General features: G+C 36.7%; 1 pseudogene; it reads left to right on the forward strand.

The window, feature by feature from the left end:
• The first annotated feature begins 540 nt into the window (after positions 1–540).
• On the forward strand, positions 541–4,875 carry LOC128162286 (uncharacterized; annotated as a pseudogene).
• Positions 4,876–5,954: the final 1,079 nt, after the last annotated feature.

A 5,954-nucleotide genomic window follows, 5' to 3' on the forward strand; every position in this document is an offset into this window, starting at 1 on the left:
TATTTTACCTCCCGTCTATAACTTGCAATTTCACTGTGTAAAGTCGACACAACAGTCATAGCCGCAGGTTTCGCATTTTACTTCTGATTCTCATGTACCTAACACAAGGGGCCTACATATTGCATATCAATTTCAACAAGAGACACCCCTCTAACTAATGATAATCATTAAAAATCATTTCATGAATTTTAGCAACACTCATACATGTAAGCCTTCAAGTACAGCAACTCTCAATTTTACAAAAATATTGACGGGACTTTATCCGAAACTGTCCCTTGCTACCTAAAGGTAAGGTTTGCAGCTTGCATCTTGTACCAAAGTTACATACCATTTTGTTCACTATACTAAAGTCTTCTATCTCATGGAATGATTTTGCCCGTCCCGTTTTATAACTTCAAAAGGTCAAAGTTCACGATTTGTAAATATGTTCATTTTATATATGACTATTATGGGTGTTATCAAATATGCTTAAAATGTTCGAAAATAATGTCACTATTTATATCATGATTCACTTTTATCAGACTGAAGTAAGGTATAACAATGTATACTCCCTGGCTTCCAGTAATCTCAGGATATTTTAAAAAATGATCTCGAGAGATCTTCCTTCTTCCGTTTGGCTTCGATACATGGCAGACGATATTTTTTCCTACTCCTATTTCAATCAACTGTAATCCTGTAGATTTGTACTTTGCTCTCAAGAATTTTGAGATTTGTTTGTAGGACATTAGTAGTCCTGATGGTAGCCCTGAAAGGGCAAGTAAAGGCCAAGATGGCATTTCTGTCTAGGCAGATTAAACGTGCGGTCATGATGACGAACCCAGAAAATCGTGGGGTGGTTACAGCATATCAAAGAAAACTAAAAGCAAAGACTCTATGAGAACTTATATAAAAGATTGTTATGACGACGACAGTGCTTCGTCAGACCCTTCCGAAGACGATAGTTCTGAAGAAGAGGGCGAAATTGACGATTTTACGTACAAGTAGCCATTATCACGCTACCGGGAGCCCAAAGAGGCCGATTTGGATAATGAACTGGACGCTAAGCGTTTTGATCCGCTCAATGATTAGACGGAATATTCGTTGGACAAAAACCTAGGCAAAGTATGCTATGAAGTATTTCAAACTTCATTTGACAGGGGAAAAGAGTCGCTCCTGTAATTTAGAAGACGCGCCCATACCGGGTAACGATTTTTTTAATCCTCCGGAAATTGACGATTACATTGAGGACTTAGTGGCGGATCACAAGTCTAAGTAGTTCTTGAAAATGCAAAATTCGTCGTTGAAATTTGTTCAGATGTATGGGACCAATATCTTGCATATTGGAAGAATTAGCTCATGAGGGCCACACATCAACCATATAAGTTGAAGATGTGGTCAAGTTGCTGGAAAAGGCTATTCTTATGATTGGCCAGGTGAACGTGGCGTGCCTTTACGAGCGGGGAAAAATGTCCTCGCCAAGATTCCTAAGAATATAAAGAAAGCGAAGAGCATGTTACGCGACGAGGCAAAACTTCAGGACGACACTGTACTCTTTGAGAACAATTTTTATGTTACCCTGTACTGGAAGTCAAAAGACAGACAGCGAGCCCGAGAGATGTCAAGGGATATCGCCAGGTCTGTAACCAAAAAACCTAGGCTGACTGTCGACCAGCCCTTTCGTCAGGGACCCTCTGGTGAGCAGAAAAGGACCAGGGGGTCGAACTTCAGAGGCAGAGGTGGCATTACAAAGAAACAAAGGTACGTCAATGACGTTTCAGATAAATATACCGATAGTAGTAGATCAAATATCAAAAGTTTTAGGGGATCACCACAATCCATCCCAGTGTAGAAAAGTTGAAATTGACGGAAATTGTACAAAATCAAACACGTTAGGGAGGAGACTAAAATATTTTGTTTCAAACTGGGGGAAAAAAAAGATTGTTCAATTCCGACCGAACTGAAGGGGTCCAAGAGAGATTTTTTGAAAACATCCAGGCAAATATCTGTAACAGAAATTCATTACTCGGAGAGAAAATTTCAGATTTTGAGCATGGAAATTTGGGAAATGTTAGAAAAAAAGCGGTGGACCCAAGGAACAGTGTTCAAGATCAGTTCATATCATAAGCACTTTGTTTCTACGTCCTATGAAAGATGGGATGGGGGGGGGGGGGGTCTCGTCCTATTTTCAACCTTAAAAAGTTGAACGAATATGAAGTTTACGAACATTTCAAGATGGAAGGTTTTCAAGTAGTCAAAAACATTATGATCAAAAGAGATTTTATTTGCAAAATCGAATTGAAATATGCATAGTTTTGCTATCCAATACACCAATCCCACAGGAAATACCTGAGATTCACATGGGGGGGGGGGGGGGGGGGGTCAACTCCTACAGTACACAAGCCTGCCATTTGGTTTAGCAGCAGATCCCCGTTTATTCACAAAAGTTAAACCAATCATAGCATTTCTGCGCAGACTGGGGATACGGCTGGTAATTTATGCAGACGATGTTTTATTTCTGAATCAAACCACAGAAGGGTTGATAAAGGACAGAGATCCCTTTTTTGGTTATTACACAACCTGGGGTGGTTGATAAACTGGAAGAAATCAGTTCTAGAACCCTCATAAACAATCGAGTTCTTTGGTCTAAAAGTAGATTCAGTAGAAATGAGTGTTAACCATCCTCAAGACTAAATTCAGAATGTAAAAATGCTTTAAAATCCAACCACATTACAATCCAAGAATTGGCAAGTTTAGTTGGATCATTGAATGCAACAGTGGAGGCAGTAATTCCAGCCTCACTCTATGTCAGGGAATTACAAATGTTCAAAACAAAATGTGTGATCAAAGAAAAGAGTTACAAGAACAAAATAAATCTGTCTCAGGAGTGCAAAACAAAAATTTTCTGGTGGATTCAACAATTGCAGATCTGGAATAGGAAACAGATAACAACAAACAAGCCATACCTAATAATAGAGACGGATGCATCCACAATGGGTTTTGGGTTCCACTGCCCATTTTCCCAAACAAGAATGCGGGTCCATGGAGCCCAGTAGAGAAAAAACTTCACATAAATGCATTAGAACTGAAAGCTGCAAATATTGCAGTATAATCAAAAACCAAATACAAATAAAATAATTATACACATTTATTTGAAAATTGACAATATGACTGCTGTGACTTATGTAAACAAGATAGGGTAACAAAAACACCCATTCGAACAAATATTGCAAAAGATATATGGGAATATTGCCTGAAAAGAAAGATAACTCTTACCTCTTACAGCAGAGCACCTTCCTGGATCTCTCAATCAGAGAGCAGATTGGGAGAGCAGGAATGTGTCAACCATGAGCATAAACAGTTGGAGGTTGAATCCCAAGATATTTGCTCAGATGAATTCGCTTTGGAGTCCCTTAGAGATGGACCTGTTTGCGGACAAATACACAGCTAGAGAAATACATGAGCTGGAAACCCGACCCATTTGCTGTGGAAACAGATGCATTCCTAGCACATTGGGAAGGGATGAAAGCTTATGCATTTCCACCATTTTGCCTGATACAGAGAAGCATAGTAAAGGTTCAGAAAAAGCGGGGAAATTCATCATTGTGACACCAGCTGGCAAACACAACCTTATTATCCAATGTTACTGAACATGTCAATAGAAGACCCCATTCTTTTACCCCCACTGAAATACCTCCTTCTGTCACCAGGGGGGACCCCCATCCTTTGATAATCAGTGGAACAATAAAATTAATGGTCTGGAAAATTACACACGAAAGAGAGAAATGAATGGGTTATCAGCAAAAACTTCAGAATTATTCGCAGCATCATGGAGGAAGAGAACTTAACCAGCTTAAAACAGCTGCTGGAAATACTGGTCTAGCTGGTGTGGTAGCAGCAGTTAATCCCTTTTGCTCCTCTTTGGGCAAATAGCAAATTTTTTGTCAGAATTGTTTCAAAAAGGGTACGAATATAGGTCTGTAACAGTTAAAGGTCTGCAATTTCAGCTTTTCATCATGACATGAATGGTATACATGTAAAAGTAGGTCAAAGCAACCTTATAAAGCAGATTATGTCTGGAGTGTTTAATTCCAGGTCACTTATGCCTACATGTAGATACAATCACCCTTGGGATGTAGATATTGTACTTCCACATTTAATTTCCTAAGGGCCTTGCCAAAATTTAGGTTTAAAGTTGTTAACTTTGAAAGTTTCCAGTCTTATGGCATTGTCAACAGCTTGTAGGTCATCGGAGCTGTACCAGTTAGATCTAAAAGTTATGCAAATTTCCCCAAACGAAATTTGTTCTCAGTTTTTTGAAACCCCATAAGCCAGTTAGGTTCTGTACAATGGCTAGATAGCTAAAAACAGCATTGGGAAATGCATGAATTGATACAAGCATTTTTAAAGTACATTCTACAAGAGGGGTCAGTACTTTAAGAACAAATAAGCTTGGATTGTTGGTCAAGCAAATTATAGAGTTAGTAAACTGGAAATCAGCTAATACTTTCTATACGTTTTACAATTAACCAATTGAAAACGAGTCAGGGTTTTCTAATTTAGTTCTGAAAGTAAAAGAAAATTAAAATATAAAACATATCAGGCATTGAATACATGTATACATTGCCATATCTTACTTTAGTTTTCTGAGATAAAATTAGAAAAAAATTAATTGTGCTTTAGCACATGCAATGAAATTAAAATTTTATGAATTAAACTGAAGTGAGTTATAATCCTCCCACCCTCCTCACCCTAAGGGCTTATGCTTACTTCAGGTGTCTGATATACTTTTGGGTTTTACATTTTGTATTCACTTTTAATCAACTTGATGTGATCAATTGTTACATGGATTTTTGTCATTGTATTTTTAGAGCGCCATATTCAGGCAACAAGATGTGAGAATGCAGTTTGACTCTGAAACTCTGTTACCTTGAGAACAAAATTTAAAAAAAAAAGTTGTTACACTTTCATTCAAGTCCCTTTACACACAGCAATGAAATTAGAATTGTTATAAGTATTCGGTTTCACTTTTCATATCCCCCCCAAAAAAATTATATATATATATATATATATATTTATACGTCAAACTTAACAAGGAAGATCTCGCAAGATCTTTTTCTTTAAATCGGCTGGGATTACCGGAAGCCGGAAAGAATACATTGTTATACCTCACTTCAGTTTTATTCATAAAATGTTAATTTCATTTCATGCACTAAAGCGCACTTATAAAAATTTTAATTTCTGATGAACTATCTAAAAATAGAATTAAATGCAACAAAATTCTTAATTTTGGATTACTATTATGTAAACGAAAACATCTTATTTGGAACCTTTCAAAGTCTACCGATATCAGGAAAAACGTATTTTGTGCAATCTGATGTTTCTAAAACACTATTCAAAACCATATGACGCGGACTTCGTTTTTGTGGAAATTGATAAAATGCTTGTGTGCTGTTTTTTTTCATTGAAACTACAAAACCCCGCAAAAAAACCTAAAATAAATTATGACGTAGTATAAATTTTGACGTCATAGCTGAAATAAAGGGTAGCTGGTGTTACGTCACAATGAAAATGTGTGAGTTATCTCCCTGTAACCGCAAACCTTACCTTTTAACTTTTACCAAATGTAAATAAATATTTTCACTTAATCGCTATCTAATCATGAGGTTCCTAAATTTATGTCAAATATAAATATCAATGTGTCTATTATTTATCAATTTGTTAAGAACCAAAAAATTTTGCCCAATCTCTTTTACCTAAAAAATCTATTATTTTATTGGAATAATTAATGTTTTGAAGTACTAATTGAGTTTGAGTAAAAAAAAAAATTATCAATCGGTGTTATTTGATTTGTATAACTGTTAAGGCATGCTTTTTAATTGCCAGTTTGCCTAGAGCTATGGCTTCAGTAGGGATTTTACGTTTTTGTTGTCAATTCTTGGTGGGCTCCCTTGATGACCAATAGACTAAGCTTAAGG

This window comes from Crassostrea angulata, chromosome 9 (assembly GCF_025612915.1).
Source record: "Crassostrea angulata isolate pt1a10 chromosome 9, ASM2561291v2, whole genome shotgun sequence".
NCBI classification, from domain to species: Eukaryota; Metazoa; Mollusca; class Bivalvia; order Ostreida; family Ostreidae; genus Magallana; species Magallana angulata.